The sequence below is a fragment of the Hyperolius riggenbachi genome, chromosome 4 (genome assembly GCF_040937935.1).
Source record: "Hyperolius riggenbachi isolate aHypRig1 chromosome 4, aHypRig1.pri, whole genome shotgun sequence".
Lineage (NCBI taxonomy): Eukaryota > Metazoa > Chordata > Amphibia > Anura > Hyperoliidae > Hyperolius > Hyperolius riggenbachi.
The window spans coordinates 176,950,994-176,961,692 of NC_090649.1; the positions used below are offsets into that span (position 1 = coordinate 176,950,994).

General features: G+C 43.3%; 1 long non-coding RNA gene across 1 annotated transcript; it reads left to right on the plus strand.

Annotated features, from left to right (window-relative positions):
- Positions 1-992: 992 nt before the first annotated feature.
- LOC137571622 (uncharacterized) lies at positions 993-8,221 on the plus strand. The gene is made up of 3 exons (XR_011031387.1): positions 993-1,049; positions 1,197-1,313; positions 8,065-8,221. It is a non-coding gene; the product is annotated as an uncharacterized lncRNA (long non-coding RNA).
- Positions 8,222-10,699: the final 2,478 nt, after the last annotated feature.

Consider the following 10,699-nt stretch of genomic DNA (forward strand, 5'->3'; position numbering starts at 1 on the left):
ACACACTGATTGCTATTAGACTAAGAGGCGTCCCATGGCCCCCTAACACCTTAATCTCTAGTTATCTGGCTTGCAGTCACTGCCATGTATCCCTTTTTTTATTTCTCTGCTTCAAACACAATAGGGGAATGATAGCTGAGTAAGTTGTGCGCCCCTCCTACACTGCGCCCTGAGGCTGGAGCCTCTCTCACCTCTGCCTCGGCCCAGCCCTGCCTGTGTGTGTATATGATGCTATGTATCACCCTTAGCCAGTAATGGTCCACTACTTCTGTGGCACACTACCTGCTAATTATTATGCAGGTCAGAAAGTCAATTGCAATATTTCAAAGGACAATCCTGTATCTGATACAAAAAGACTATGGCCCATTGGAAAGCATGGGACCATTCCATATATCAATTGGTCCTCTGCAGCCCAGCAGCATACCTATTATGAGTCATCCCAAAAGCATGTCAGACACAAAACTGCCTCTGTCAGTGACAGCTGGGTTAATCATTGGGTGCAAGTGCTTCTGGGGCTCCGTATGCATCAGAGCACACTGCATCTTCTCAACTGTCATCTTCTTCAGAGCACAAGCCCTGCCACTATCAAAGCTCTCTGAGGGTGCAGCTCTCAGCTGTGAGGACATCAACCAAAGCTATCTGTGCTCAGTAGCAGCCACTTGCTTTCCAAAAGCAAAGTAGCAAAACAGGTCCACTCCATTTCACTGCCACTACCCGCTGTCACTCATCTCAGGAAGTCAGTATGGGAGAAGAATGAGGAGACTTAAAGAGAAACTCCAACCAAGAATTGAACTTTATCCCAATCAGTAGCTGATACCCCCTTTTACATGAGAAATATAATGCTTTTCACAAACAGACCATCAGGGGGTGCTGTATGGCAGATATTGTGGTGAAACCCCTCCCACAAAGAAATTCTGAGTACGTACTCTTGGCAGTTTCCTGTCTGTGAACCCTGTTGCATTGTGGGAAATAGCTGTTTACAGCTGTTTCCAACTGCTAAAACAGCAAGCAGCAGCTACATCACTTGTCAGCAGTAAAAATGTCACCATGTAATAAATGTCAGAATATAAATCAGGGATTTAAAATATTTTACAATGGGCAAACACTGACTAAATCATTTATACATAATTATTGTAAAAATGAAGCACTTTTTTTTTATTACATTATTTTCACTGGAGTTCCTCCTTATATTACAGAGATGACTGAGGGATAGTGAGTCACTGCAGAGAAGAGGAGAACACCCGCCACTGGAGCAGGCTATTCAAACTACTCCACCGCACAGCTCTGCATGTGAAGTTGTCTCATGGTGGCAGGTAACACTTGTTTTTGTGGTAGATTGACTATTCTTGTTGTTCCAGGCGTTTGGGTGGTTGCACTAGTTATAGGCAGGGGAGTAGCAATAGGGGGTGCAGAGGTTGCGACCGCATTGGGGCCCTTTGGTCGGAGGGGCCCCCATAGGGCCCTCCCTGAACTTCAGTATCTACCTCTATATTGGTCCTGTGCTTATAATAATCACTTCTATAGATACTTTGAATAGTTTGAATAGTGGTAATCATTAAAGAGAATCTGTACTCTCAAATTCTTACAATTAAAAGCATACCATTCTATTCATTATGTTCTCCTGGGCCCCTCTGTGCTGTTTCCGCAGCTCCCCGCCGCGATCCTGTCTTTTAAGCACCAGTTTTAGGCAGTGTTTACAAACAAAAAACATGGCCGCTAACCAGGAAGTGATGTTTGTATATATCTCATGTTACAGTATACTACAAGTTTTTATTACATAGAGAATTATCTGCACTCTCACAGATTCTCACAGTTCTCAGCATGATAGGCAGGTTCCTCCCCCTCGGAGAGCTCTGTCTGTGAGTAGTAAACAGTGCAACTAGAAAAGGCTGCAGTAATCCAGACCACATTAGAACAGGTATTTTAACTTATAGGATACAAGAAATAAGGCTAAACATTTTGTTACAGAGTCTCTATAACAAACTGCTCCCCATTCCCTTCTTGCTCCTCTGACACTGTAGTTGCCATTGGCAGGTTTTGGTGCGCTGTACCAATTGCTATGTAGAGTGCTTGGGGGGCCCAATGTAAAACTTGCATCGGGGCCCACAGCTCATAAGCTACGCCACTGGTTATAGGGGTTGGGTGATGGTGACCAAAAGTTGTTTCTTGTAAATAAACTTCAACTACAGCTGACACTGACCACACAAGTGATGGGTGTAAATGAAAGGAAGTAGACCTCAGAATAGAAGAACAATATTTAAATAGCAGTTTTATGAGTTCCTTCTATTGTTCAAAATGTGTTGTGAAATCCATGTTAAAAGAAACCTTTTTGTCATAAAAAGGCGATGTCAACACAGTGTTTTTGTGTGGATATTGCCAAATCTCCAATCTCCCTCCCACACACTCATGTTTTATGAATAAATATTAAATAGATTCAAGATTCAAGCACTTTATTGTCATTGTGTAACAACAAAATTACTTTTCATGACAACCCCATATAGGAAACGTAGTGATAGTAACAAAGGTAAAAATAAAAGAAATTATACAAATATGCCAGCCGGTATTACAGCTATTTAAACAATTTGTACACAGTGTTAATTATTTCAGAGAGGATCCATTCATCAAGTTTATGGCAGATGGGAAAAAGCCGGTTTTCAGTCTGTTAGTTTGTATGTGGATTGATCTGAAAAAATGTAAATATGGGTTGTAGCTATGATACTCAAGTTACAAAGTGTGAAGTATTAAAGATAAAAAAATGAACAACATTCTCGATATTATTTTTAACCACTTCCAGACCAGCGCGGTTGAAACCTATGTCCTGCTTGTGGCTATGCGGCTGTGACAGGTCATAGATTTCAACAATCGTCAACACGCGGTCCCGCCACTCCCGCTCCTCTGTCCCCGCCGCACTTGCCCTGCCGTCAGTATGACTGCAGAGCTGTGTGAGTCGATCAGGAGCCGATTTCATTGGCTCCTGACCCTGTCATCACTGTAAGCCTATCCCATTGGCTTACATTGATAGACAGCATCAGGAACCAATGAAAGCAGCTCCTGACCTGCTCACACAGCTCTGCCGTCATAGTGACAGCAGACAGAGGGACATACGGTGATGGGAGAGTGGCGTGACTGGCGGAAGCGGCGGATTGTAGCAATTTGTTGATAAGCGCCGTTTCACGGTACCAGCAGTCCCTGGTCCTTAAGGGGGCAGAAACTGCTGGTACGGAAGTAGTTAATATTAATATTTTGGATTTATTCAGTGTCATGTCACTGTACATCAGAGAATATGAACTTTACAGTTACAAAACAATGGGATACAGAAAATACACAATAACAGCTGATGTATTACATTACATACAGGTGGAAAATATGTATCCACCTTACACAGCAGCAATAACACTTAAGGGGAAAGAGAACCCTCTCCAGTTGAGGTTACAGTCAGGGTTAAGGGGTAGAGCACCCACTAATTGGAAGCCGTGGCAAACGTGGTAATGTGGTGGTCAGTGGCCAGTTACAGTGTCACAGGTAAAGTTATATTCTTGCCTGAAGAGGCTTTTTCAGGTTGCAAATAAAAGATGGAAAGAGTGTTTCATTAACGAGATCTTTGCTGTTGGCAAGGAGAATCACTAGAAATGTTTGTTTATTGTGTGTCCCAAATTGATCAGAATACATAACTATATAATAACTGGGACGGTGGGGTAAATATACAGCAATATATCCATGTAGGAAGTGTTTCCGATGCAGAAACTAGGATAATTACCATAAAATTGGGCATCCTGAAAAATGTATTACATTCTACTATATGTCATTGCAGGCTTTATGTCTGTAAGGCAGTCATGTTGGCGAGTGTGGCCTCTTTGATATAGTATGCTTATGACAGCACAAAAAGGCAAAAACAGGTGAAATATATAATATTTGAACATAGTCATAGATTAGAGTGCACAATTTTAAGAAAATACGTTAAAACCAAGAGACTTTGTCACAGTCACTCTTGTGTTTGGTTGGCAGGTAGATACGGGTATCCCTGTATGTGTTAATGTGCATACCCTAGCACAGTGTTTTTCAACCAGTGTTCCGCGGCACACTAGTGTGCCGCGGAACGTTGCCTGGTGTGCCGTCCTCTTCTCCCCCTCCCGCCCGTCCCCGCGGCCGCCGCTGTTATTACCTTAGCAGCGGCCGCTCTCCCCTCTCCAGCGTATGTGTTTATTCTAGCAGTGTATCTCCCGGCTGCTCTGTATGTGATGCGCAGGAGGCAGGGCTCGGTTACCATAGTAACGGCGATACATATCGCCGTTACAGGAAGCCGCTTCCCTGCTTCCTTCCGCATCACACAGAGCAGCCGGTGATACACTGCTTGAATATACACGCGCCGGAGAGGGGAGAGCGGCAGCTGTTAAGGTAATAACAGTGGAGGCCGCGGGGACGGGCGGGAGGGCACTATACCGGGGCACTATACTGGCTATCCTGGGGTGCTATACTGGGGCACTAAACTGGCTATACTGGGGCACTATACTGGCTATACTGGGGCACTATTCTGGGGCACTATACTAGCTATACTGGGGCACTATTCTGGCTATACTGGGGCACTATACTGGCTATACTGGGGCACTATACTAGCTATACTGGGGGGCTATACTGGGGCACTATACTGGGGCACTATACTGGCTATACTGGGGCACTATACTAGCTATACTGGGGGCTATACTGGGGCACTATACTGGGGCACTATACTGGGGCACTATACTGGCTATACTGGGGCACTATTCTGGCTATACTGGGGCACTATACTGGGGCACTATACTGGCTATACTGGGGCACTATACTGGCTATACTGGGGCACTATACTAGCTATACTGGGGGGGGCTATACTGGGGCACTATACTAGGGCACTATACTGGCTATACTGGGGCACTATTCTGGCTATACTGGGGCACTATACTGGCTATACTGGGGCACAATACTAGCTATACTGGGGGGCTATACTGGGGCACTATATTGGGGCACTATACTGGCTATACTGGGGCACTATACTAGCTATACTGGGGGGCTATACTGGGGCACTATAATGGGGCACTATACTGGCTATACTGGGGCACTATACTAGCTATACTGGGGGCTATACTGGGGCACTATACTGGGGCACTATACTGGGGCACTATACTGGCTATACTGGGGCACTATTCTGGCTATACTGGGGCACTATACTGGGGCACTATAGTGGCTATACTGGGGCACTATACTGGGGCGCTATCCTGGGGCACTATACTGGCTATACTGGGGCACTATACTAGCTATACTGGGGGGGGCTATACTGGGGCACTATACCGGGGCACTATACTGGCTATACTGGGGCACTATGCTGGCTATACTGGGGCACTATACTAGCTATACTGGGGCACTATTATGGCTATACTGGGGCACTATACTAGCTATACTCGGGCACTATTCTGGCTATACTGGGGCACTATACTGGCTATACTGGGGCACTATACTGGGGCACTATACTAGCTATACTGAGGCAACTAACCCCCCCCCCCCCCCCCCGCGCGCCGTTCCCCGGAGAAAAATTTGGTCAGACAGTGTTCCCCGGGCCGGAAAAGGTTGGGAACCACTGCCCTAGCAGAACAGGGGGCATAATGGTTTATGCATGTGAACTGGTGCGTGCTGATATGGGATATGGCCTGAAAGGCATGGGTCTCATTCATGCCCTGGTGGCGACTAACCCATACAACCCCCCCTCCCCCATGGAGCCTAAACTTTAACCCTCCCTCGCCGCAGAACCCGATGTGCAGCAATTACAGTAAAACAGCAGACGCTGAGTCTTCCCACTAAGCCACAGCTTGCATAGTGGGAAAAAAGTGCGGCCGCTATTTTATTGGCACCTCCTTGCCCCAAACTTTACTGTCATTGCTGCAAATCGTGGCTTTTGATCCTTAACCCATCCTCAGTGTTGCCTAACCCCCTCTTCCCTGGTGGCTCCTAACCCTTCACCCTCCCCCCCCCCCAGCAAAGCAGGGCTTTTTTGCTATAGTCCGCACTCCGCGCACATATTATTCGGGTATCCAGCGATTGCTGGACCCCAAATTACTTCTCCCTCTGAGTTGTGATGACTTGGAGGGGGAGGAGTATTTAACACTCCCCCTTCCCCCCTAAATATGTGCAGTAGCAGGGGGAGCCATCATTTGGCTCGCCCTGTGCCAAAAAGACCCGCCATCGAAATACCATATATGACCCCCAGTGTGTCCTAGTCAGCCTTCCCTGGTGGTGCCTAAGCCCACCCCAGTGGTACCTAAATCCTAACCGCCAGTCCCCGCCACAGAGCCGCAATTTGCAGCAATGAGAGTAAATATGGGCGCAGAATGGCACCCGATAAAATAATAATTATTGTGTGCTGACTCTTGCTGCCCCTACCGCTATGCAAATTGCAGCTTTCTGTAGCAGGCGCACTGATACCTTCTCAATAGAAGCACAGGTGATAATATGAAACTTCCAGAAAACAAGGCCAGAATTTACCCTGCCTACTTTTCAGCATACATTTAGCATACATACATCTTTTCAGCATACATACTACTGCATTATGGAAGTCACATAATTAAAGTAAACCTTCAAGATTCATGTTATCTATGTACAGTACATGTTTTCCCAGAAAAAAATTATCAATAAACAAAATATTTAATCCTTACGTATCCTGCCCCTTATTTATGGTTAGAGAGTTTCTTCCAGTGACGTCTTCAGAATGAATTGGCATGAATGTGTTCCAGCAGAGGCAGGAGAGATTTATAGGTGGAAATGGGAATTCCCTTTTCCCTGTAACAGTTTCAATCACTTGTGAAATTGGTGAGACATAAATGATGAACAGGCCAGCTCAGAAACCAGACAGACAGGCCTAGCAACTTGTACTTCACATTGTGCACAAGGCACAACTGCTAACAGAGCAGTATTGTGGGTTATTGTGCTTCATTCATTACCTCACCACTTGCATCATATTTCTCCTTTGTGTGTGTGTATTTACAATTACTTTAATATTTGTGAAGAAGACACATCTGTAGACACCTGTTCTATGCTGGCATCAAAAACCCACCACAACCTTACTCTAGCTTCCCCTGGTTTTTAAACTCCATGCATACAAATTAAATTAAAGTAAAAGACACGTCTTGCTTGTAAATCTGTTACTGAACATTTCTGTACATTTGCAGACCTTTCATATTGTATAATTCAACATTATTTGTCATGCACACATTGTTTTTATGCAGATTTTAAAGACTTTTTTTTTTTACTATGCACAATTTTTTCATGTAAGTTTGTAATGTAAAACCATTTTTACTGATTCATGCATTCTTTCATGAAAAAGGTTGAGCACTGTATGTAAAAAAAACAAAATACAACTAGCACTCAACACAATAGTCAGAAAGATATGCAAAGATTGAGGAACCAGTGTAGTGAGTACTCAAACTATAACTATTAGGGACCATATCAAATCAATATAGGGCGTTACCCAAGATAATGTTACACACACACGCACACACACACCTGATTAAATAATGCCAATAATTTCCGACTGGTCCAATCAGCTCCTAATCGATAATGGGACCGATTTTCCGATCACTACGGCACAAGATCGATCCTGTTATCGATTGGGAGCTAATTGGACCGGTTGAAAACTATCCATTTCGACCTGACAATCTGACGGGAAAGTGCATGGTGTGTACCGGCCCTTAGGTTCATTCAAAAAGCTCTTCAGTGAGAAAAATTGTCTTTCCTCTGCTTACAGTCTCTGAATCCTGCAGAGAAAGACCTCTCTGCTGAGTTTGCGGAGTCTTATTTGCTGCAATTAGTGAGCAATATTTATTTTATTATTTATTTAAGTATTTATATAGCGCTGACATATTACGCAGTGCTGTACAGAGTATATTGACTTGTCACTAACTGTCCCTCAGAGGGGCTCACAATCTAGTCCCTACCATAGTCATATGTCTATTTATGTATTGTGTAGTGCATGTATCATAGTCTAGGGCCAATTTAGGGGGACGCCAATTAACTTATCTGTTTGTTTTTGGGATGTGGAAGGAAACTGGAGTGCCCGGAGGAAACCCACCCAGACACAGGGAGAACATACAAACTCCATGCAGATATTGACCTGGCTGGGATTCGAACCGGGGACCCAGTGCTGCAAGACGAGAGCGCTAACCACTACGCCCACCATGCTGCCCCCAATAAATGCGAAAGTTTGGGCAACCTTATTAATCATCATGATTTTCCTGTATAAATCGCTGTTTTTTATGATAAAAAATGTCAGTTAAATATATCATATAGGAGACATACACAGTGATATTGAGGAAGTGGTCTGCCACTTCTAGCTTTAACTTGAACTGAGCCTATGGTCTTCCTTTTCCTCAATGTGTTCCTAACTCCAAACAAATATGTCCCGCTACACCAGATGGCAGTAAAAACGTCCAAATCTTTATTCAATACATCACTGGACACACAGTCCACAATCTGTGTGTCCAGTGATGTATTGAATAAAGATTTGGACGTTTTTACTGCCATCTGGTGTAGCGGGACATATTTGTTTGGAATCTGTTTGCACAAGACATAGTGGATCCCTGGCTCCTACCTGGCAGAGCGTGGGTGGTTGTAGCGGCCCCATTTCTCTCCAGTGTTCCTAACTGTGGAAACAGACAGCTGAAATCTCTGAGACAGCTTTCTATATCATTCCCCTAAACCATGATGGTGAACAATCTTTGTCTTCAGGTCATTTGAGAGTTGTTTTGAGACCCCCATGTTGCTGCTCTTCAGAGAAAATTAAAAGAGGAGGGAAACCTACAATTGACCCCCCTAAATACTCTTTCTCATAATTGGATTCACCTGTGTATGTAAATCAGAAGCAGTAAAGTGTTGTACCGTGTTAGCCATGAGTAAAAGCAAGAAGTTTTGAATCAGGATGATACCATTTATTGGCTAACTTAGAGATGGATAAACAGTGAGCTTTCGACTTATAAAAAGCCTTCGTCGGACTGGTTCCTGACCAGAACTGAAAAACACAGCTTATATACACTGACATACAGAGGAGAAACATTCTTTAGCAAACATAAATGTAATTGGATGCCTTAACTGTTACTGAGGAGGCTTTCCCAGGCATCCTATCTAAATTGATAAGATCAATAGAATCCTCAACATGACATAAAGCAGACTCTGGTGATGAAGAGACATCGTAAATTCCGAATTCAAATGGTAACTGGCCTGGTTACAGGCACCATTAATTCTAAGCTTAAGAGAATTGTGGCATTTAAAGCCAGCACCTGAAAGCAAATAAAATGAATAGTGACAGTGAATTCCATCTTACACAGCATATGGCACAAAAATGAATGAAAAGATAGAAAAATTAAAATTAAAAGAACTGTGGCATTTAAAACCCATCGTACCAGCACAAGAAGTTGGAGTCCTTGTTTAAACCATCTTGTACAGTTTTGAACCAATGTATAAACTTAGTTTCTTGTGTTAGTTAGACTAACACAAGAAACTAAGTTTATACATTGGTTCAAAACTGTACAAGATGGTTTAAACAAGGACTCCAACTTCTTGTGCTGGTACGATGGGTTTTAAATGCCACAGTTCTTTTAATTTTAATTTTTCTATCTTTTCATTCATTTTTGTGCCATATGCTGTGTAAGATGGAATTCACTGTCACTATTCATTTTATTTGCTTTCAGGTGCTGGCTTCAAATGCCACAATTCTCTTAAGCTTAGAATTAATGGTGCCTGTAACCAGGCCAGTTACCATTTGAATTCGGAATTTACGATGTCTCTTCATCACCAGAGTCTGCTTTATGTCATGTTGAGGATTCTATTGATCTTATCAATTTAGATAGGATGCCTGGGAAAGACTCCTCAGTAACAGTTAAGGCATCCAATTACATTTATGTTTGCTAAAGAATGTTTCTCCTCTGTATGTCAGTGTATATAAGCTGTGTTTTTCAGTTCTGGTCAGGAACCAGTCCGACGAAGACTTTTTATAAGTCGAAAGCTCACTGTTTATCCATCTCTAAGTTAGCCAATAAATGGTATCATCCTGATTCAAAACTTCTATGTAAATCAGGGGTCACTGAACTTAACAAGACAATTTGAGTTCCAATAATTAGTTCTAAAGGTTTTGACACCAATAAAATGATAACAGTGCCCAAATTTATGCACCTGCCTAAAAATATCTTGCAAAGCTACGCCACTGGTTGGTAAGAGCACTTACTCTCTTCACATACTATCATAAAATCCAATGTTTGATTGAGTAAATTCTGTATTCCAACCAACAATAGAATTATTTCACTTCGATTTTCTCCACATACTGCATGGTTTTCTGTACAATTGGATCGTAAAAATCTGAACGAAGGATCGCATCTGAGGAAAATATTGTACCTTTTAATGGGCTTTAGAATCCCTCATGAGGAGATGGACTAGTTCATAACCTGTCACACACGTCCCATGTGCAATATGCCGACAATCACATGGGGTGCAAATGAGGAAGAAGAGTGCGGACACAGCGGCAAAAAATCGAACAGGTGTTAGTATTAATGCACGGGCTTGCGTGTGTGGGGGGTACATCTCGACTTGGGGGGGGGGGAGCGCAGCCGTGGGCGGCGAGACAGCGTAAGTAGGCTGTTTTCTAAAAGAATTAATGTTGAAATTGATTGGGAATTGACCTACAGTT